The 24,025-nt window shown below is 41.8% G+C and overlaps 1 long non-coding RNA gene across 2 annotated transcripts in view; it reads left to right on the plus strand.

The window, feature by feature from the left end:
* The window catches only part of LOC143837992 (uncharacterized), a 137,241-nt gene that overhangs the window by 98,268 nt on the left and 14,948 nt on the right, over positions 1–24,025 (plus strand). The window lies entirely within an intron of this gene.

Genomic DNA, 24,025 nt, shown 5'->3' on the forward strand with positions numbered 1-24,025 from the left:
ACAGGCTCAGGAGGAGGGACTTTGAAGAAACCGCAACAATGTTAACGCACAGGTCTTTTTCGCTAGTGTTGCAGATTGGTTGCAAGAGTGTAGCGCTTTCCGGAGGGTGAATCCACTTTTTGGGATTCCCCTGAAAGCGCTACAAGGAAGCGCTTTTTGCAGATTGGTTTCAGGTGTGTGGCAGATTGTCTACGACGTCGTGTGTTATGGCAAATCAATAGCGTTTCCAATTGGAAACCATTGTGCGATTTTGAAGCCGTGCAAAAAGCCCCTGAGTGTACTCTAGAGCTAGGAATAGATAAGTTCCCCCAGTCACCCTTGTAATTGCTTGTTATTTTAAAAAAGTGTTTTTGGAGAACACTCAGAAAAACTTGGGGATCTGTCCAAGAGTTTTCATAGAAAGTTTAGGAGCCTCAACCATCAAATTATGGAGGGTGTTAAAATTGGCTGAAATGGTGAAAATCCCAAAAACAGGACTAGAAGAATAGTGTGTGTGTGTGTGTGTGGGGGGGGAGGGTATTGAAATAAGCATGGTTACTGTACCATTTTTGGAAACAGTGATATATTCTAAACAAACATCATTTAAAATCTATTTAACTATTTATGATTTAACATAATAGTATGTATTTTTATGCAGATATAGATTATGTCAGATATAGATTATTGCAACTCCTTTTTGGCCATAATAGCCGACCTCACTGGGTTGTGAGAATGATGTACATTGATCTGAGCTCCTTTGAGGAAGGGTGGAATACTTGAAGCTTTGTGGGCTGGTGGGAGGAAAATGGAGGGGGAATTTCAATAGCTGGAAATGTTCTAGTATTCATCTAGAATACTGTGGTTAACCCACACTATTTGGAGTGAACGGAGTATCAGCCCTCTGTGATAATATCACTTCCAGTTATGTTGCTTGTACAAATTTATCCATGATAGTTGCAACAAATATTGCTTTCTAAGTCAATCACAGGAAAAGTAATTTTGTCATTGTATTTCTATGTACCATCAAGTTGCTTCTGACTTATCTATGAATTAATAATCTTTAAAACATTCTATAATTTTAACAACCTAGATAATCCATCTCATGTTGGGTCTTCCTTTCCCCCCTCCTGCCTTCAACCATCATCATTATCTTTTCCAGAGAGTCTTTTCTTCTCATAATGTGACTCAATTTAGTCATTTTAATTATATGGAGAGTTCAGGTTTCATTTTATCTAGAACCTATTTATTTGTGTTTTGGGCTATTTATGGTATATGTAAAACTCTCTTCTGATGTAACATTTCACAGGAATCAACTTTCTTAGCTTTCTTCATTTTCTTTAACTTTAAGTCTTTTATTTTTGATATAAGAATGAACAAAAATAACAGAATAAAAAAGATATTGTCAGATTACAATATATCCCCCTTCTTCATTTTCCAACTTCCACAGACATACATAGAGATGCCAGATACTATATTATGAATTTTCATGATCTTGGTTGCCAATGGCACATCCTAGGATATTTTCTAGCTCCTTCCTGGCTGCCCTTCCCAGTCTCCTACTCCTCCTAATTTTTTGGTTGCAGTATCCCTTTGAATTGATGTTTGAATTGAGGATTAGGAAATCTCTCACAATTTCAGTTTATTCACTGTCTACCTTAAAGTTGTGTCATTCCCTAGTAGCCATTTCTTTTGTCTTCTTGATGTTTAGCTGTAGTCCTGCTTTGGCACATTCTGCTTTAACTATCAGAAGCCAATGAAGGTCTTCACTATTTTCTGCCAGTTGTATGGTGTCATATGCATATCTCTAGCTGTAACTTTCCTTCCACCAATATTCCACCTTCCTCTTTCACTCCACCTTCACCTAAATCTAATCCACCTTTCCTTATATGACAATTTTGTGATTAGGTTGTCATTAAAATGTTGGAGACTAGATATAAGCAATGGATAATGTGGGGGTACTGTTTGTTTTTAAAGGCATTCCTCATTCTGTCTGGTTAAGTTTATGATGAAATGAAAGATTTCTGGGGAAAAGGTGGAATCGGATTGTGCCTTGCATGCTTTGTGGATAATATCATACACATCCATCATAACTTAGGGCCATTTCACACGGCTTCAAAGTAGCAGAATGGTTGCTATTTGGAAATGCTACTAATTTGCCATAACCCACGACGTCGTAGACAATCTGCAACAATCCTGAAACCAATCAGCAAAAAGCGCTTCGTTGTGGCGCTTTCAGGGGAATCCAGAAAAGTGGATTCACCCTCCGGATAGCGATACACTCCTGCAACCAATCTGCAACAGTAGCGCTAAAGACCTGTGCGTTACCATTGTTGCTGGTTCTTCAAAGTCCCTCCCCCTGGCTCTCTCCTCCAAACTTCCGGCGAAGCGATCGCCATTTTTTTTTCTCCGAGTGAGCGGGGATAAACGCACCGGCGAGCCTCTTTCTGTTTAGAGGCTTCCCTGGCTTCAGTCCTTCACCTTTAGTCACTAAGCACAAACCACTGAAAAGCCCGTTTGCTGAAATAAAGTCCCTTTATTTTTTACAAATAAATCCAGCCAAAAATCGGGCCCGTGAGAGGGGGGGGGGATTTTTTTTTTATCACTCGAGGCAGCGTGCAAACGATCATACAATCAAACGACAGCTCACATTAGGCAGCTGGATGGGTCTCTCCGTAGCAACGAATCTACCTAGATTCGTTGCTATGGGTCGTTTTTTTTTTTAAAAAATCTTTCTTAAAGGGAAAGGGGCTGCTTGGGAGCATGCTAACGGCTGCCCATTGGCTGCTTGACGGCCAGGGGCGGGACGAGCTTGGCAATAGCGCTTCCTTTCTAGCGATTTCTGCCGAGACCGGAAGCCTGTGGGAAACGCTAAAAAACGCAACCGATTCCACTACAAAGGCAGGTATGCATAACGACGAATTCCACTATTTTAAATGGCGATTTTTCATTCCGCAAACAATTTGCAACAAAGATCCCTGTGCGAAAAGGCCCTTAGATGTCACAGTTGGTACACTTCAAGTGAGTAGTGGCTGCATAGTTTCAGGCAGTCTTGGAGAAGGTGAACTATCTAGAGGATGTTCTTCAGGGCTGGTTTTAGGAAGGAAACAGAATGACTGGTGTGACAGGAAAGTTAATCCCTGTTGACATTCCAGGTTGTTTTGGTGGCTTTAAATACCATTGTCCAGAGTATCCTCCTGAATGGGTAGGGAATTGGGCCATCATGGTTCTACTCTGGCTGATTCTAGGGGTGCTTGGAACTTGCTGTTTATCACAATGGCATTTACTTCATGCATTTTGTCCTCAGTGGTATTTAACATCTGCATGAAACCACAAGGAGAGATTGTCCAATGTTTTAGTGTGAGGTGCCTCTAATATGAGAATGATATTCACCTGCCTGGAGAAGGTAATGGGACGGATGAGGTCCAGCAAACCAAGGGCCAGTCTAAACAAGGCTGTGGTACCATTTGTCAATTAAAAAACCCAACAACACAAGTGGGGAATCAACCTGTTTTGGAGGACATTGTGCTCTCCTGAAAAAGCAAGTTCAAAACTTAGGATGTTGCTCAGTCTTGGCCTATGTTTTTCTCCACAGCATATCAGATTTTGTTGGTCTCCTAGCCAAATCATTTCTTGAAAACTATGATCTGGCCAAGTGCTTAGAGAGTCTAAGGCTGGGAAGTCCAAATTAAAATCCCCATTCAGTCATGAAACTCAAGGGGTCAACTTGAGCCAGTCACTATCTCTTAGTCAAGTCTATATCACAGGGTTGTTTTCAGGTTAAAAGTGGTTTTTTAGTGTTCTGTTTCTAAGTTCAGAAGAAGAAACCACAAGAATATTCCCAGCTGGACACTGTCATATATTTATTAAATTCAAACTGGAAACCAAGATGAAACAAATAAACCTTTGGAGAGGAGAGGACCTTTACGAGCTCTTTGAGGATCTTGAAGGAAGGGTGGGATGGAAATGTGCTAGAAAGAGATTTTTTAAAGTTATGTATTGAGCTAAGGAGTCAAATAACACAACATAAACATATTTCACTGCATCCCATAGCACTTCAAGGCATGTCTGTTTTTAAATTAGCATCTTTCATAGTTTAACTCTGCATGTGGGAAAAGAATTCCAAGACAGGAGTGTGACTATTATGGAAATTCACTATACATTATTTCCCTATATTTTCTAACACAGACTTTTTATCATCTAGAGTGATATAAGGTATGTAGGCTTTAAAATGATTCTTTGTGTAGGATTTATAGATGCCCAGGCACATGTCATTTTATAAAATACTGAACTAATTAAAATCAGACAGAAAATACTAAAGATGACACAGTGGCTTAGGAGTAATTACTTGACAGTCACTTATTTTGGACACATGACTCATGGCAGCTGTTAAAACTATTGAAGATTTTCTACATTTATGGAATTTTCCACTGAACTTTAAATATGCAGATCACACATTTTATCTGGCTGTAGTGCTGTATTAAAATAAATTTGAATGCAGATCACACAGAGTAAGATTTCCAGCTGTGGCAGCACAGATAAAAGCACAGAAACTCTGTATCCTTTGTGGAGAACCAGTTTTCCCCATGTCTTTTTCAGAGCACAGCACTTGTATAGGATATATTGCTTGAAAACTCTGGTTCCTTATTCCTAATTAATGAGCACAGTGTGCTATGTCTCCTATTGTAACAATTTTATAAGGTGTAAACACCCAAGATATGTGGCTAGCTACAAGCCAATTATGCCTGAAATGTTGACAAAGCCATTCTGCAGCCCAGTGCTAGAGCTTGTTTTGGAAGCCTGATACAGTACATACTGAGTGGAAGGAGTAAATATCACATGATATTGATGTTCTTAATTATTAGATTTAAATTAAATAAAACCATGATAATCTGATATGGAAGTCTTCTGTAGATAGGTGCTGAGGCTCAGTGGTTGACCATCTGCCATGCATGCAGAAGGTCCCTGGTTCAACCCCAGGCCTATCCCTTTAAAAAGATCAAGTAATAGGTAATATGAAAGGCCTCTGCCTGATGCCTTAGAGAACTGCTGTCAGCCAGAGGGGATAATATTGGCCTTGACTGTCCAGTGGTCTGACTCAGAAGAAGTCATCTTCATGTGTCCATATGATGCCACTATGCAATAAGGAGCAAGAAGCCATTGACACTGCTGGAGTAAGCCTTCTGATCCTTTGGAGCAGATCCATTGGAACAGATCTGTTGGAGGATCTGATACAGATATTGTTTTACCATCTTTCTCTCCCCACCCCCAGTAGAGCAACATCAGGAGTGGTGGATAAATGGCATGGATAAAAGAGTTAAACATTTCCAACTTCAGCCCTACTTTCTCAATCTTCAGAATAACTTTGCAGGGCTGTTATTATTATTTTTTTTAAGTGGGAGATTTGAATCATGGCTTTCCTGCAGTATGTAAATTTTTGCCTTAAGGCAATTTTTAGATATAGTGTTTCTCAAGGGTAAGGCACTGTGACTCCAGCAGCACATATACAAAAACTGGAATGATACAGAGACAGAAGGACTGTGACTCAATCAGCCCCAGTTCACGAATCCAGGATACTAGTCACTAGGCTGACTGAGCAATCTCCCAGACATCCCAATCAATCTGCGCATGTACAGTTCCTCCCCCCACCCAGTAGTCTCAACCACTATCACATGAACTGTCTTGGCTTTTTAAACACATGAACACGAAGTTCTCTTACATTGCAGTCTCATCTGGCAGCAGCTCTGTAGTGTGTCAGGATGTGGTGTTTAACATCACCTGCTACCCAGTCCTATTAACTGGAAATGTCGGTAACTGTTTTTTGAACTTTCTGCCCTGTAGGACTTCCTAATTCAATACCACTGTAACTTATGGGCTCAATGTCTAGAAGTTAACGAAATTGTAAATAAATTGTCATGCAGACAAATCCCAGGACAGTGGTTTACCTAGTTTCAATAATGGCTGTAAATTTATCCAAATCCCTCTGAGCTTTGTTTCTGCATATGGCAGTGTGTGGGGGTGTTGATGGTTAGTGTACTTTATGATTTTGACAGAGAAAAGAAAGAAGGCTCAAAGAACACAAATGTGTTTAGCTAATATAGCCTATCCTATGCTATAGCCTAAGTTCAAATAAGGAAGCTAAATGGATGACCTGGGACATTTCTCAGCAGAAGCTGCAGAAAAGCATGAGGTACTGGGACCATGTATGTGGGTAATATGTAGGTAAGCATTCACACAAAATAGTGCAAAATTCAAACTGTTCTGTGTGACCATGGCAATTGATAAAATCATCAATGGAAATAATTTTTCTAATACAGGAAACTGTTACGCAAGAACCTGAATAACCTCACATTGTTTTATAAATAACTTCAAATAATTATGCATTAGAAATAGTTTGGAGACTCTTTTTGAACTCTTTTAAAAAGGCTTTCAAAAATGAAGGCTACTACTGCGCTTTAATTAGGCTATCTGGTGCAGGATTATGGATTACTCTGTTCAAGCAGCAGCTCCCAGGAAATGGTACATATTAAAGAATATTACATTTTACAGCTGTCTGACTGTTGAAAACATCCCCCTGATTCACTGTATTAACTGTCAATGATGAGGTACTTGTGCAAATGAGAGGCTTGTCCACTAGGGGCATGTGCTGAGAAAATTCTGTTCTAACTTCAGGTCTGGGCTTTGTGGAAGGGGAGGGATTTTTTCAGGCAGGACAGTACTGTTTTGTTTGTTTGTTTATTTATTTACCGCCCTCCCAGAAGGCTCAGGGTGGTTTACATCAAACAGGAACAGTACAAATAACTCAGTTTATAATAACACAGTCATTACAATAATAACATAATGAACAAGAAAATCAGAGTCCAGTGGCACCTTTAAGACCAACAAAGATTTATTCAAGGCGTGAGCTTTCGAGTGCAAGCACTCTTCGTCAGACTAAGAACTCACCATGAACATAATGAACAATAGAACATTGGGGAGAACAATAAGTAAATGCTTACTGATGGTCTAGTGGGGTTGGTGAGTCTGCAGTGATGGTTGAAGGAGGGAGGCTTGGGGGGTCTGATTGGAAGCGGTGGTTCTGGTTGACCTCAACCAAATGCCTGTCAGAGGAGCTCCTTTTTGCAGGTCCTGCAGAACTGTTCAAGTACTGTCAGGGCCCTGATCTCCTCTGGGAGCTCATTCCACTAGGTGGGGGCCATGACTGAGATAGTTCTGGTCCTTGTTGAGGTCGGGGGGGGGGTTCCTTGAGGCCAGGGATTACCAGGAAGTTGGAAGTGGTGGAGCATAAGGCTCTTTGGGAGGTGTGGGCAGAGAAGCGATCCCTCAGGTACACTGGGCCCAGACCGCATGTAGCCTTAAAGGTAATAACCAAAACCTTAAGCTTGCTTTCTTTCTTTCTTTCTCACCAACACAATGACCAAGATGGTACATTCAGTAAGCAATGTATTAGGATTTGGACTGTAAATCCAACCAGAAGTCTAAAAATCAGAACTGAAGCAACACATAATAAATGATTTGGCCTAAGGGCTTTACTTAGAGATTAAAGAGCATGGGGGATAGGACTGTGCTTTGTGGGATCCCACAGTCCATTTCCACATGGAGGCGGAAAATGCATGCTGCCTTCTGTTGTAAAAGCGCAATATTAAAACGTGCGTTTGGCTGCTTCCTGACGGGAGTTCCCTCCCACATATTCTTGTGCATAAATATCAGTTGACAGCCTTGCTGGTCCATATTGCACTGACTGGAGCTTCCAAATAGTCCTCAAAGGACCTTACAGGGCTGGTGATATGCCAGTTCTTTCATAGATTCTTGTGCTCTAGTGCCATTTAGAAGCAGTGGTTTGAAAGTGCTGTACTGTCCATCATCTACAGCCAAGGTTAACCTGAGCAACGGCAGGATAGGAATGGCAGTGCTTTCCATATGGGATCAGTCATTTTCTGAAGGTATGTGGTGGAGTTGTCATTCTGCTGGCAATTCTGTTTAATAAAGGGATGAGAGGGACCTTCATGAATCAGTTTTGAATGAATGGAGAAACTTTAAACAAAATTTTGTTGGTGGAAAAAGCAGGGCCGCAAATTTAAACTTAAGGTTAATGTTTAGCTTTATTTCAACATGTACAAAGTCAGGGAAACAGATATTTATAAACATATGTCCCTAACCCTCCCAGCTATTCCACCTGTCTTATGCAACACATAAAAGATATGCTACTGGTGGAAAAACCACAGATTTCTTGATATAAATGCCCTCCAAAAATCCCTGTATCCATTTTCAATTAAAGCTTTAGGTAATGTGCAAGGATCATGAAATCTTTCTTTTTTCAAAGGGTTTCTTGGATGTCTACTATGTCAAGAATTGAGGAAGAAGGAAACTGAATTATTTGGTACAAAGTGGGGCTTGAGACAGAAAATATAAAATGCTTTTTTGCATGTTTATAGCTGACTAGGGCATCTTGGGATAGAGAACAAAAAATTCTGGTTTGTGTTCTCCAGTTAACTGTGAGGATTTAGGATTTGTCCTTGCCTTAGAACTCTGATCTAATAAGCTTTATTCAGCACCAGGTCTATAAAAAAAATTGTTGAGAAATGTGAATAGGTGGGTGGGGGGTGGACCACCCAGATTCACAGCATTCAATTTAGTAAATACTGTTCAGCTTGCTTTTTACATTGATAAATCAATTTAGCCTTCTATTTACGCTCAATGTAGAAAGGTAAATGAACTGGTAAATAAGAAACGGAATAGAAAAAATCTTGGCTTTGTTTCTGCCACTAGTCCTGCTAACCCATGGGTTAATAACTGACTAGATCCTGCACATTCTACGGTTTAGTTTAAGGAGCAAAATGGCACTGAAATTAAGTAAACAAATTCAAGTTTCTGGAACTGACAGTTGATAATCTCTCTGCAGCAAAATTACCGTTACACCTTCCAGGATAAGCCAAGCAAACAACTTACTCCAGGGCATGAAAGTCCATGTTCAGATATCAGTGCTACGCAGAATGCAGTAGCTCATCTTCTCTCAAAGTTCACCCCATTCCTCCAGGGTCTTCCTGCTCTCAGGGCACAATTCAAAGTGCTGTTTTTGACCCAAACAGTCCTAAATTATTTGAATTCTACATTGTGAGGCAATTGCCTACCCCTCTGATTCACTCTTTGGGAAAATGCTGCTAGCATTTTGGAGAATTTTGTAATATTCAAATTGTTTTATTGTTTCCAAATATTGGACTGAAACATACAGAAATTGCCTATGTGATAACCTACAACATAAAGGTCAGATTTATAATGCTAGCAATAAAATCTATGTAATTCCAATGAATGAAACATAAAACAATACAAACATGGATTTTTTCCTAATTTCCTGGAAAAAAACATTTTTAAAAAATTTAAACAAATCTACCATTTTGTTAAGAGCCTCTTGTGGCGCAGAGTGGTAAGGCAGCTGTCTGACAGCTTTGCCCATGAAGCTGGGAGTTCAATCCCAGCAGCCGGCTCAAGGTTGACTCAGCCTTCCATCCTTCCGAGGTCGGTAAAATGAGTACCCAACTTGCTGGGGGGTAAACGGTCATGACTGGGGAAGGCACTGGCAAACCACCCCGTATTGAGTCTGCCAAGAAAACGCTAGAGGGCGTCACCCCAAGGGTCAGACATGACTCGGTGCTTGCACAGGGGATACCTTTACCTTTACCTTTACTTACCATTTTGTTGACTTACAGCAGTGTTTGTGTTTATTTACATATATGGTATTACCGGAAGAGGGAACATATTTCCATTGTTCTCTGTTGAAATTTTCTAGACTGGCAAACACAAATTAATTCAATAAACAAACTGCAATTAGACTGTATTTATCCTACTCATTAACTCCTCTCCAGTATATCTGACATTGGGAAGAAGGACAGAGAATATGGAGTTGTGACAGGCTTGATCCCAAACATGGTTATATTGACAGGTTTGAATGGACTTCAGAATTATCTTTCATTTTTCTCAGATTTCAAAATCTAACAAGGGGTGATCTCAGGACAGGAACTTTTGTAAAGTCAAATGTCAGCCTATGGCACATGGACTAAGGCCTTGAGGAATTATGTCAGTCACGGGTGTTGCAATTTGCTTCGCAACTGGCAAAATGCATAATGTTCAAGTACATTCAAAGCAGGACAGAATGACATGGTGTTCCCACTATAACAAAAAGCGATAGCTTACATATGTAAAGTGGCAGAAAGCAGCACTGTCAAGATGTAAGAAAGTGAATGGTATTCATATGCATGCAAGCATGTCTTTAGTTGTGCCACTTTTCCATAGACCTGCTAAAAGGTGATTCACAAAAGGAAAATAATACCCTAAAAACAAAATTTACTTTATCAACATGAAAAGCAAACCATGATGGTAAAAAAAACCTCATTAATTTGGAAGCAGAATTTAAAACAGCAGAAAAGGAGATTAAAAACCCCTTAGTCCAAAACTTGGGAAAAATGAAATGTTGTGGAAAACAGTGTTATTCTATACTAGCCTGGATCCGGCAACCCTACCCCACATCCATCCCCTGCTGGGAGTAGGGTGCTACAAATAAGGTCCCCATCATTCCTAACTGATTGTGTAGGTTCTGTGGTAAGTTGCTCTGTGGGGGAAAAGAGCAGCCTTGAACCTGCTGAGGTACCCTGTCCAAAGAAAGGTAAATTAAATCCCTGCTCAAGAAATTATTTGAGAGCCAGCTTTGCTTTATATATTTAAATTATCCACACATTTTACATAAAATGTAGAAACGTAGAAAATGTAGAAAAGGCAGTTTACATAAAATGTAGAAACGTTACAAGAAACAATCTATAACATATAAATAGCCATAACATTAATACTATTAACTGATAATTGTAACAATGGTAATAGTACAAACACGTCCAGGAGTATAACACATTGATGGATTTCTGGGAGGGAGGGAGCAGGGGCCCTGCAGATGTTGTTGGTTATGCCTGGTCACAACCAAAGGCCTGGCAGAATTCTTTCAGTTTTTCAGCATTATTCAAAACTAGTAATCAAGCCCGCTGTATGTCGAATACAGCGGGCACTAAATACTGACGTTTTCGGTTTGTCGCAGCGTCCTGATGGCGGGGGCTCTGTCAGGTGGTGGGGTCTCCCCTGGGCGGCGTTCTCGTGGCGGTGGCTCTCTCGTTCGGTGGCTCTCGTTCGGAGGCGGCGGCCTGACGCGGCGAGAGGCGCTTTGCCGGGGGTTCCCTTTGTGGGCGGCCTGACGCGTCGGAAGCGCTTTGCGCCTCCCGACGCATCAGGCTGCCACCAAAGGTGCAACTTCCTTGTTGCTTCCTTGTCAGCAGGGTGGGAATTGGCCTGGCCAATCGGCAGGCGCTTGGCACCTGCCAATTGGCCCGGCCGATGGTCTGTCCAGAGGAAGGGGCCAATCAGGTCCCTTCCTCATCACGGACAAAGCCCTCCCACCAATGGCTTAACGAATTATTTAGTCCGCTGCGCCCGTGGAGCCGTGGGCGTGTTAAGGATGATACATTACTGCTGCAACCTATACAGAATTCCTTCACATAATGGACAGACTGGGGTAATTCTGAAAAGGATTGTACTGCAGATTTCATACATATATCTATACATACCTATACATACCTATACATACAAGATAATACAATAATAATATACATACATAATATACATATACATTGTATATTCATATAATAATAATAATAATAATAATAATAATAATAATAATAATAATAATAATAATAATAATAATAATAATAATAATAATAATAAAGATAGTCCAATTTAAAAAGACCTAAAAAAATTTAAACTGATTAAAGTGGAGATTGCATCATTACTGGACATTGACTTGTCTTTGGCCCTTCATGATTAAAAAAAAAAGATTTAGGTCTTGCATAAGGACTTTTATTTGTAGTTTTCTGTCTGTGTTTGTTCTAAACTAATGTTGCCAAGTAAACTTTGGAAAGGATTTTGCCTCTTTTTAACTGTGCCTTGTAATGGACATCCATGGTCACAGTAGCTCTGCAAAATAACGCTTCTCTTGTGCCGTTCAAGTGGCATGGTCCCAAAAGTTAGCTTCTGCACTCAACCTCCTTCTGTTTTCAGATTGTTTTACAATAGGATTTCCCCCAAAATTGTCTAGTAGAATCTATATTATTATTATTCAAGCTATGCCTCCAGAACATTTCATTATTAAACATTGTAGTTTAAGTCTTACACTGGATCATATTGGTTTCAGATATTCAGGAAAAAAGAAGTCCATTGTATCTACAACCAGTTCATGAAGAAAGCTCAGTGTTTTGGTTTAGAAGGAGCTACTATATGATCATTACTTGAGGTTATAAGTTCAAGTGAACTGGCAGGAATAATGACTAGATGTTTGCAGAATAAATTCCTTTTCCTATAAGGTGTGATAGATTTTGGGATATTTTAGGAAACTGTACTTTTGAAGAAGTTAAATGGATTAGACTTCACTGGAAGTCTTGTTGAGCACTTTTGCACCATGTGCATTGCGATCCTAAGCATGTATAGCAGGGGTAGAGGTTTCAGTTGGAAGTTCATTCCTCCACACAACTTCTACTTAATGGCTTTCCCCCTTTTTGTGCCATATGATTTGCTTATTCCCCAAACAATGCTGTAACTTCTGCATCTACAGGAATTATTTCCCATGAAACCTATGTTTCAATGGGCAAGTCTGTGGTGGACTATACTCCTGATATAATGATGTTAGTTCCCTCCCTCCTTTTTTGTTAAAAGTGTCATTGCATGCCAGTGCAATGCTGCTCTGCCTGCACTTGCCCCTAATTCTTCCCAGGGGGCTGCTGACTGTAATTGCACCATACAATGCAATTCAACAGTATTTACAATCTCTTCATTTAAATCTCTAGAATATATGTCTTTTGAACACTTCTGTTACAGTATCCTCTGCTTGGAAGTTCCTACTAATTAGACATCACTTTTATAACTTCTGCTTGTGTGAGCAACAATTCCAAATCCCATAGTGCCAGCTATCCTCTGGTCTCAGAGGGACCCCGAGTGCTGACCCATCACCCATAGCAATGTTCCAGCTGGTGGGGACTTCCAAATTCAAGATTTTTCCTTCTCCTCTGCCAGGGGGTTCCTGGGTTGGCCTCAATGATAGACCCAGCAGAAGAGCTCCGTTATACAGGCCCTGAAAGCTCCCACAGGGCCTCAGCTCATCCAGGTTGGGACCAGGACCCAATGACATTTCTGTTTGGCTTCACTGGGATGATTCTGTGGCTTGATATTGGGCTGGATTTTCAGGTTCTACATTTGGTATTTTAGGCTTGCCATTTGTCCCATGTTTATGCTGGGATTCCTTGGTTTTGCATTATTGTTTGGGATTGTTGGTTCTGCCTGCTTTGAGCAGCTTTTGGCCAGGGGCTCCTTTGCTTGATCTTGTGTCTCTGGCTATTCTTTGTCCTGAAGAAAAGATGGAATTCTCACTCCCACATAACAAGCATAGCTGGCGACACCTAGTTCAGGAATCTATAGAATTGGTCCTCTTGGTACACTTGATGTTTGCGGTTCTTTAAAGGACAGGTACAAGTGACTCCAAAAAATTACCAAAAATAGACTTGTCTCCTGAAATTTGAATGGGGAAATTAGCTAGTTCTAGGAGACTTCTGAGTGAGAGGAGTAACAAGTGAGATGTCCGCCTATGTATACCAGGTAGTCCCTGCCAGAAAAAACTCATGCAGAAGCTAAATTTGAAATTAAATTAAAAGATTAGTTTCAATACAAACTAAAATTTAGCTTCTGCACAGTAGCTCTGCAAAACAGCACAATATTTTAAATGAACAAAAACACACAAAAGGAAAGTAAAGAATTGAGATGGTGTGATAGATAATATACAATTTGGGTCAATGAAAGTTTAATAGCTATCATATATGATGTGAAGAGAAGCAGAGAGAGAGAGAGAGAGAGAGAGAGAGAGAGAGAGAGAGAGAGAGAGAGAGAGAGAGAGAGAGAGAGAGCAAAATGCCCTGCATGCCTACAAGTGCATGGTTTGAATCCAAGTGTCTGTTTACATACCATGTCTGGAGGCTAAGGTAAGGCAGCCAGTCCTAAAACAAAGGTGTTAATGTGTTTACCAGGGAGAGGCAAAGAAATGGAGACCAGGTAATGGTTCTATCTTCACAAATGCTATAAAGATGGCAAACAAAATCTTCAGTCTGACATAATGGCAATGTACATTTTGGCAATAAAATGTGTCATCCTTAACACTAGGGGAAAATATACTCCTAGTTGATCTTTTCAAGCACTAATTCATGGTATATCACTGAATCAGTTTATCCAGTTGTTACACTGCAACTGTCTTTTGGTAATGTGACCTATTATGTGTGTTCGATTTCTAACACAATCACACACAAAGTATGAGATTGTTATCTCTCAGTGTTGTAGAGGGCATCCAGGGTTTTCATGATTTAATATTTATATTCTCTTTGCTCTTACTGTTGCATAGAACAAACTTTTTCTCCCTGTTCAGCACAAATCAGAAAAAGAAAAAGTTGCTCTTGGAAACATAATGCTATCAAACATACAGTGTGCAGTAAACAATACACTGCACTGGCATTCCAGCTGTCACTATCTCAAAATATTGTTTTTGTGATTACTCGCTGCATTTGAATCCCTCATTCATGACACAATAGAAGATTGCCTAAAGCCTGCCAAATGGTTTGGAGATATTCCAGTTGGTGAGATGGTTGTTTGCAAACATCTAACTGGCAAATCACACAGCAAAAGAGACGCAGAAGGCCTGAGGTGCTTGGGAAAGGACCATGGAATTTTCCATCCATCAAGATGGGCTTCAAAACCTTACAGACATATTGACAGACTGAAAATGCAGAATGCTGTGTAATATTTGCTTATTGGTTGTGGGGAAATATTTTAAAATGGAAATTATGACATTGCTCTGCCTTTAAAGACGATCAAAGCAATCGCAGGCTGGTGTAAACTTAGGTCCATTCCGCACAGATTCTTTGTAGCAGGAGTGTGGCAAATTGAAATCGCTACAAAATGTGATTATGCACAATGTTGTAGACATTCTGCCACACTCCTGAAACCGATCTGCAAAAAGCGCTTCGTTGTAGCGCTTTCAGGGAAATCCCAAAAAGTGGATTCACCCTCCGGAAAGCGCTACACTCTTGCAACCAATCTGCAACACTAGCGGAAAAGTTCTGTGCATTACCATTGTTGCGGTTTCTGCAAAGTCCCTCTCCCTGGCTCTCTCCTTTGATCTTCCGGCTAAGTGATCGCCATTTTTTTTTCTCAGAGCGAGCGGAGATCAATGCACCGGTGAGCCTTGGTTTACCCAGCGAGGCTTCCCCGGCTGCAGTCCCTCCCCAGAGCTGTTTTAATTCACCAAGCACCACACAGCCCTGTTTGCTCGTTTATTTTCCCTTTATTTTTCACTTTATTTTCAGTCGAAAATCGCGCCCGTGCGGGGGTGGTTTTTTTTTTTTCACTTGGGGGGAGCATGGCAACGATGAAATGACAGCTCACACACCACCTGCTAGCTAGATTGGTCTCTCCGTTGCAACGAATCAACGCAGATTAGTTGCAACGTGTTTTTTTTTTAAACCTGCCTTAAAGGGAAAGGGGCTTTTTGGGAGCATGATAACAGCCGCCCATTGGCTGCTTGTTTGATTGATGGCCAGGGGTGGGACAAAGCTCAGCAAATATCACTTCCTGGCTAGCGATTTTTGCAGAGACTGGAAACCTGTGGGAAACGATAGAAACACGACTGGATTCCACTACAAAGGCAGGTACGCATAACGACGAATTCTACTATTTAAAATGGCGTTTTTTCGTTCCGCAATCAATTTGCAACATAGATCCTGGTGCGGAATGGCCCTTAGTTGAAGTGAGCACAATTTCAGTTCACTTCTGTCATGGCTCATCAAATGCTGCTTCCATGCCTTTCAAGCACCTTTATGTAACTCCATCATAACCCCAATTGAAGATAATACAGTTGCCCCATTCATTGCAATGTTAGAAACTGATGAATACACATTGTTTTGGTGCACAAATAGAAGTGTTCTCTCTCTCAAATCAACCCCAAGTTCCAGGGAAACATTTGTCCATGCAATTGGAAACTCTTTTCTCTCCAGTTATGACTGCTTACCTCTGCAGAGGTTCATTGTATGAGGAAGGGTTATCATGTATTATTGTTGTTGTTAGGTGCAAAGTCATGTCCGACCCATCGCGACCCTAATGACAGTGATCCTCCAGGCCTTCCTGTCCTTTACCATTCCCCGAAGTCCATTTAAGTTTGCACCAACTGCTTCAGTGACTCCATCCAGCCACCACATTCTCTGTCGTCCCCTTCTTCTTTTGCCCTCAATCGGTCCCAGCATTAGGCTCTTATCCAGGGAGTCCTTCCTTCTCATGAGGTTGCCCAAGTATTTCAGTTTCATCATCAGGATCTGGCCTTCTAAGGAGCAGTCAGGGCTGATCTCCTCTAGGACTGATCGGTTTGTTCGCCTTGCAGTCCAAGGGACTCGCAAGAGTCTTCTCCATCACCAGAGTTCAAAAGCCTCAATTCTTTCATGCCCAGCCTTCCTTATGGTCCAAATTTCACAGCCATACATTGCAACTGGGAATACCATAGCCTTGACTAGACACACTTTTGTTGGCAGGGTGATGTCTCTGCTTTTTAGGATGCTGTCTAGATTTGCCATAGCTTTCCTCCCATAGCGTTCTTTGCTGCAATTTCTTCTCCATCTATTTGCTAGGAATTGAGAAGGCCAGATGTCATGATCTTAGTTTTCTTGATGTTGAGTTTCAAGTCAACTTTTGCACTCTCCTCCTTCACCCTCATCTAAAGGCTCTTTAGTTCCTCTTCGCATTCTGCCATTAGAGTGAGGTTGTTGATATTTCTGAGGTTGTTGATATTTCTCCCTGCAATCTTGATCCCAATTTGTGACTCATCTAACCCAACCTTTCTCATGATGTGCTCTGCATACAAGTTAAATAGGCAAGGCCACAGTATACAGTCTTGCCAAACTCCTTTCTTAATTTTGAACCAATCAGTGATTCCATGCCTGGTTCTCACTGTTGCTTCCTGACCTGCATATAGTTTTCTCAAGAGACATATAAGATGCTCTGGCATTCCCATCTCTTTAAGAACTTGCCACAATTTGTTGTGCGCCACACAATCAAAGGCTTTAGCATAGTCAATGACGCAGAAGTAGATGTTCTTCTGGAACTCCCTAGCTTTCTTCATGATCTAGCGTATGTTGGCAATTTGATCTCTAGTTCCTCTGCCTCTTCGAAATCCTGCCTGTGTCATGTATATTGCAACTTTAAAAGTCCATGAGAAACTGACTTTATTATTCTTGCAAATAAGCCAACAGGTGAAGATTTAACAATTCTTGTATTAAAATTGCATCTGCATTCCAGACCTATTATGGGGAACCAAAAGATGCTAATGTGAAGGATCATAGTGACGCTCTCACAAAGATAGATTCAAGTGGGTAGCCATATTGGTCTGAAGTAACACAACAAAAATTGAGTCCAATAGCACCTTTAAGACCAACAAAGATTTATTCAAAGAGTGAGCTTTTGAGTACATGCACTCTTCCTCAGACTAAATGAAACAAGAATCATAAACGTACAGATATAAGGCAAAAGTAGCTCATTTAGCCATTTATAGAGATTGACAAATTCCTTCAAAATGAGCATATTTCAAATAGTATAGTGAAAATATTCTCTCTTTTGTACCTTACCCTTTTAGCTTCTTGTTGTTCCTCAGCTGGAGCTGATTCACATCTGCAAATTGGCTCCCTTGTTCTGAGTGATCTATCTCAGTCATCCCTGAGTATGGAAGCACCAGAACTAACATCAGTCTGGAGGGGAGACAGCAGAATTCTATAATAACAGTGACTTGAGCACGTGCTTGCCAAGGGCAAATGGCTGCTGCCCGTTCACAAGGATGCATGCCATATAAACCTATACCCAAGGAAGCATTTGGTTAGCAATAGCGGGGTGTGTGTGTGTGTGGGGAAGGGAAAGTAGCTTGCCTGAAGGAGCTGTTCTTTTTGGATAGCAATATGAAGTCTCTGAATATTATGATGATGCTGTTCATTGAAGCATCTCTTGAAAACAAGTTATGAAGGAATATCATAGTTTCTCTGCCATCTAGTGGTTGAATCATTCTGTGGTGGTGTTGATCTTGTTTATGAGTCAGTAACTAGGACAGAGAAAACCTTTTGTCTGTTTTACCTTAGCTGATTGGCTCATCTGATCACATTCCACTGGATTGAAATAAATTTGTGTGTCTGTGAGAGCAGATTTGTTTGTCCCTGCAGAGCTTCCCTGAATAGTTAGATGGCTTCTAATTCTGTCTTTTAAAATGAAATATGGATTGAGAAGCTCCAGGAATAAGTGTGACATAATTCTGTTACCTTGAGAACAGAGAATTCTGGAATGTCTTTGTAATGTTTACTTTATTTGCAAACATACAAGCAGATACTGCACTAGTTAACCTTGCACTTTCTCCCCAAAGAGAGCAAGTACACTTCCATCAATCAAAGCTCTCCTTCTCTGTCTCATTTTCTCTCCATTAAAAACTACATGGAGGGCTCATCAGAGACAGGCCTACAGGCACACGTCAGAGAGTCATCAAGAGTCTTCAGGCAAAATCAGCATGATGCGGCAATTCAGTCTAACGAAGACTACCCAAACTCGGAACAGTATTTTCATAGATACACCAATTAAAAAACACTAGGGCTCTTTTCATGCATGTCTCATTAATCACATTGCTATTTGCACATTTCTTGGCATGTTTAATGATGGTGCTTTTGGGCAACCCTCCTCAAGGTCAGTATTGTCTACTTCAGCCTAGTAGTGGCTCTCCCGGACCTTGGGTGCTGGCCTTTCACATCATGCATTACCTTATCATTTTAACAGGAGATGCCAGGGACTGAACCTGGGACCTTGTACATTAAAAGCTGATGCTCTACCCCTGAGCCATTGCTTTCCAAAAGTTTGGAGGAGTGTTAGCTTAAATTAATACAATTGAATGCTAGGATTTAGCAAATGTGACTGATTTTATTGGACTGCCACTGATCAATATCTCTGTATTTTTGCCATTTGAGTACTTCAGTCTCACTTTTTTGTACAGCCTGCCAATTAGCTTTCCTCTTGCTACTCTATATCCCATTTAAGCCAAGATGGGATATATAGGGCCCCTCCTTTGCTCACCTCCCTGGGGTGCTGGGTTGAAGGGGGACTACTGATTTTTTGAGGGTATTGGGTAGCTGAGAGGTTGTTGGATTAATTTTATATATACTATTATTGTTTACTTTATTGCTGTACACCACCGTGAGCTGACTGGCCAAGAGCATGCGGTTAACAAGTGTAATAATGATGATGATGATGATGATGATGATATCAGCAACAACAACAGTTAGTCTGTGTCTCCAGATCCTTCTCTCCTTCCCATGGAGATATATTACATTAAGTGGGAGCTATATATATTATAAAGTGATCCCTGCCTGAGAACTTGTGTTCTACTTGTACACATGAAGAGAATGCTTTTCATGTGCTTGACCTGATATAGCACCCAGGGAATGAGGAGAATCCTCAGTTCATGTGTGCCTAATATATCTGATGCAGTGTGGGACCCCAAACCTAGCCTGTGTCTTCCATCACGTGTCGCATGATTCATATGCCCTCTCAGCCTTGAAGAATGCTGAATTACCTCACTCTGTCAAGTACACCACAAGATTGGTGTGAGGATAAGAATCATAGAATCATAGAATCATAGAGTTGGAAGGGGCCATACAGGCCATCTAGTCCAACCCCCTGCTCAACGCAGGATTAGCCCTAAGCATCCTAAAGCATCCAAGAAAAGTGTGTATCCAACCTTTGCTTGAAGACTGCCAGTGAGGGGGAGCTCACCACCTCCTTAGGCAGCCTATTCCACTGCTGAACTACTCTGACTGTGAAAAACTTTTTCCTGATATCTAGCCTATATCGTTGTACTTGAAGTTTAAACCCATTACTGCGTGTCCTCTCCTCTGCAGCCAACAGAAACAGCATCCTGCCCTCCTCCAAGTGACAACCTTTCAAATACTTAAAGAGGGCTATCATGTCCCCTCTCAACCTCCTTTTCTCCAAGCTGAACATTCCCAAGTCCCTCAACCTATCTTCATAGGGCTTGGTCCCTTGGCCCCAGATCATCTTCGTCGCTCTCCTCTGTACCCTTTCAATTTTATCTACGTCCTTCTTGAAGTGAGGCCTCCAGAACTGCACACAGTACTCCAAGTGTGGTCTGACCAGTGCCGTATACAATGGGACTATGACATCTTGTAATTTTGATGTGATGCCTCTGTTGATACAGCCCAAAATGGCATTTGCCTTTTTTACCGCTGCATCACACTGCCTGCTCATGTTTAGTTTACAATCCACAAGTACCCCAAGGTCTCGTTCACACACAGTGTTACCTAGAAGCGTATCCCCCATCCAGTAGGCATGCTTTTCATTTTTCTGACCCAGATGCAGAACTTTACACTTATCTTTATTAAATTGCATCTTGTTCTCATTTGCCCATTTTTCCATTGTGTTCAGATCTCGTTGAACTCTGTCTCTATCTTCCGGAATATTTGCCAGTCCTCCCAATTTGGTGTCATCTGCAAACTTGATGAGTAGTCCCTCCACCCCCTCATCTAGATCATTAATAAATATGTTAAAAAGTACCGGGCCAAGCACCGAGCCCTGAGGTACCCCGCTACTCACCTCTCTCCAGAAGGGGGAAGCAGAAGGGGGAAGGGGATAGGTACTTTGGTGTAGTGGTTAGGAGTGTGGTGAGCCCGGTTCTGGTGAGCTGGGTTCAATTCTGCAGTCTCCCTCATGCAACCAGCTGGGTGACTTTGGGCTTGCCACAGCACTGACAAACTGTTCTGACTGAGCAGTGATATCAGGGCTCTCTCAGCCTCACTTACCTCACAAGGTGTCTGTTGTGGGGAGAGAAAAGGAAAAGAGATTGTAAGCCACTTTGAGACTCCTTCAGGTAAGAACCAATTCTTCTTCTTCTTCGATAGGTAGATTCCCCCCAAATCATGGTCTTCCCCATTTTACTAACTCTGGGAACAAACTGTTCAAATGCTAAATTTGTTCTCCCTGAGCAGCAGAAGAAATACAAGTCAGCTTCTGCTTTGCCAATATAAGTGACACAGTGGTCCTCCTGGAATTTGTTTCCTCCCTCTTCCTCCTCCTCCAGCTCAGAGGCAGGAAGAACACATGGTTTTGGAAGCAGTGCAAGAAAATTGAATGCCTGGTGCAATTACCCTCTTGGCACTGAGAAGAGGAAGAGCGACAGCTGCAAGGCAGAAATATCTGGAAGTGCAATGGCTGGTGTTAGTCATGTTCTTCTCTTCCAAGAGCCCCTAATGGGAAAGAGGCAATAAATAATTCTCTTGAACTCTAGGCATAAGGATATCCTAATTTGTTACAGGAGGCAGCAAACCTCTTAAGAAGCACATAAACACCTCATTAGACACAGGCCCTTCTTTATTCTTGGCAAAGGGAGCATTAGCAATGGACATGGAGTCCTGATGGAGATATTAAACAAGAAGAAATAGATGTTCCTTATGATTACATCAGTGTTCCTGAATATGCTCTCTATGTACTTTGCCTTGCGTCATCCAGAAACAGAATCCTCCAGATCTCTCACAAGCCCCATTTGTCATATGTGGGCCTGGGAGCTAAGATATTTGAGACATTCATGGAATTCTTTCCTGATATTTGAATGGGATGGTACATGGACTATGGCTGCAGTTAGGCAGAGGGGCCCAAACCATAGACCACCCACTGGAAGTGTCACTTCCACATCTCCTCCTCTTTCCCTTAAAGCCCATCTGCTTTGCTCACTTATTCACTCACTGCTCCAGGAGGCAAGGCTCACGGTTCCTTCCTTTCTTTGCCATCTGCCTGCATTGTCACCCCTCCACAACTCCTGTGGCAACAGGGGAGTAGTAGTGGCAGCTTCTGTCTTCCCAACCCACTGTCCTGCATTGTCCACCTTCCGCAGCATACATGGTAGTGCAGTAGAGTGGGGAATCAGTAGGGTTGCCTACCTCCAAGTAGGGGCTGGAGAGTACTTGGAATTACAATACATCTCCAAATGATAGAGATCAGTTTCCCTGGAGAAAATGGCTGCTTTGGAGAGTGGACTCCATGGAATCATATCCTGCTGAGGCCCTTCCTCTGCACCACACCCAAATCTCTAGGGATTAAAAAAATCTAGAACTGCGCATCCCGCTCAGGTCTGCCAGGTGCATCTGCTCCTGGCCCTCTGCTTGGCTCAAGAGCTCATCATGGAATGGGCTAGCATGGCGCCATCTTCAGTTGCCTCTAAGGGCGGAAATATTGATTTGCAAAACCCCATAGCTGAAAAAAGGAAGAGAAAAGCACTCTTGTTCTGAGGATATCTCATCCTACATAGGCTAAATTTTTCACTTATGGTGCATGGTACTATTTTCTGGTCAGCTTCCTTGCCCTATAGATGTTTCAGTGACAGCCCCACAAATCAACATCTTCACAAGAATAGCAAGACAAAAATCAATGGAAAATAAAAATGTGGAATAACCATGTTTTCCTTTGACAGGTCCCTGCAGAAACAGTGACATTTTTTTCTCATAATAAGAAGAAAAGGAGCAAGTCTTGATCTCCAGTTAGGGAAGTTAATAGTAGGCCAAATTAAGGCACTTTCCTTCCTCTAGAGCAGTGGTCCCCAAACTTTTTATCACCGGGGACTGGTCAACGCTTGACAATTTTACTGAGGCCCAGGGGAGGGTAGTCTTTTGCTGAGGGATGTTGCTGCCGCCTCTTGAGCCCCTGCTCCACTTGCTTTCCCACTGGCACCCCTGACTTCCCACGGGGGGCACTGCCAGTAGTAGCTGCTCAGTGCCATGTCGAGGGGAAGCCCCACCCATGGCGGCCACTGGAGAGCACCAAAGGTGAGCTGGTGGCAGAGTGGCAGGGCAGCCCCTGAGGCAGCAGCTGGGGAGGAGGATGAGGAGGAGCTGTGGCCCGGTACTGAGTGATCCACAGACCGGTCCTGGTCTCCGTACTGGGGGTTGAGGACAGCTGCAGTATGTCAGTATATTTTGGAAAAGATGAATCCAAAAGGGTATTACTTAGTGCAGGGAATCTTTGAAACCTGTTGCTAGGCCAAAGCATGACTCTTTACAGTGTTCTCTACCATCACTATGTCTGAACTTGCACTAGTCTCCAACTGTGTCAATCTTATGCCTTTATCCTATATGAATGCCACAGAGTTTCATGTCCTTTAACCTCCTTCAATTTCTTATGCTCTTGCAAAATGAAGTACTACTTGACACAATGGATGCGATTTCTAAGATTGTGATAGCCAGTTTGGGAAATCCCTGGAGATTTAAGGGTGATGCCGAGGGATGATGTTGTTTAGGGAGGACAGGGCACACCTGTGTTTCACTTCCATCCATGGAGGATGGATCTCACTGCCTGGGGAAGTAGTGATGGTCATAAGCAGAGATAAAAGGGGAATAGATGCATCCATGGAAGAGCGGCCCATCAGTGGCTTTTCCTCTTGGTGACTGAAGGTAGCCTCCATATCCAGAGGTATGAGTCCTGTAATGCTAGGGGGCAGCAGCATGGGAGAGCCTTTCCCTGTGTGGGCAACCAGTTGACTGATGTATGAAAAAAGATGCTGGATTAGAGGGATCACTGATCCAGGAGGTTCTTCTTATGTTCTGAGAGTTCTACTGCATATTTGAGTTTTGTAGTTTGTCTGTCAAACAGTTCAATTAATGTAAACTGCATGACTGTCAGTTGCCAAACCCTGGCCATTCCCTTTGAATCTCATGTTATTTCCTCAAATAATTCCTTTAAAATATATCTATCTTTTTCTAGAGAACCATAATTTTCTAGAGAACCCTTCCCCTAATCTCTTAGTTACAGTTTACATAGCGGTGAACAAGATGGCCTTTACTGTAAGCATTTTACAGTAAGCATTTTCTACACATGTACACATTTAAATTCACCTGCATAATTA

This window comes from Paroedura picta, chromosome 5 (assembly GCF_049243985.1).
Source record: "Paroedura picta isolate Pp20150507F chromosome 5, Ppicta_v3.0, whole genome shotgun sequence".
NCBI lineage: Eukaryota > Metazoa > Chordata > Lepidosauria > Squamata > Gekkonidae > Paroedura > Paroedura picta.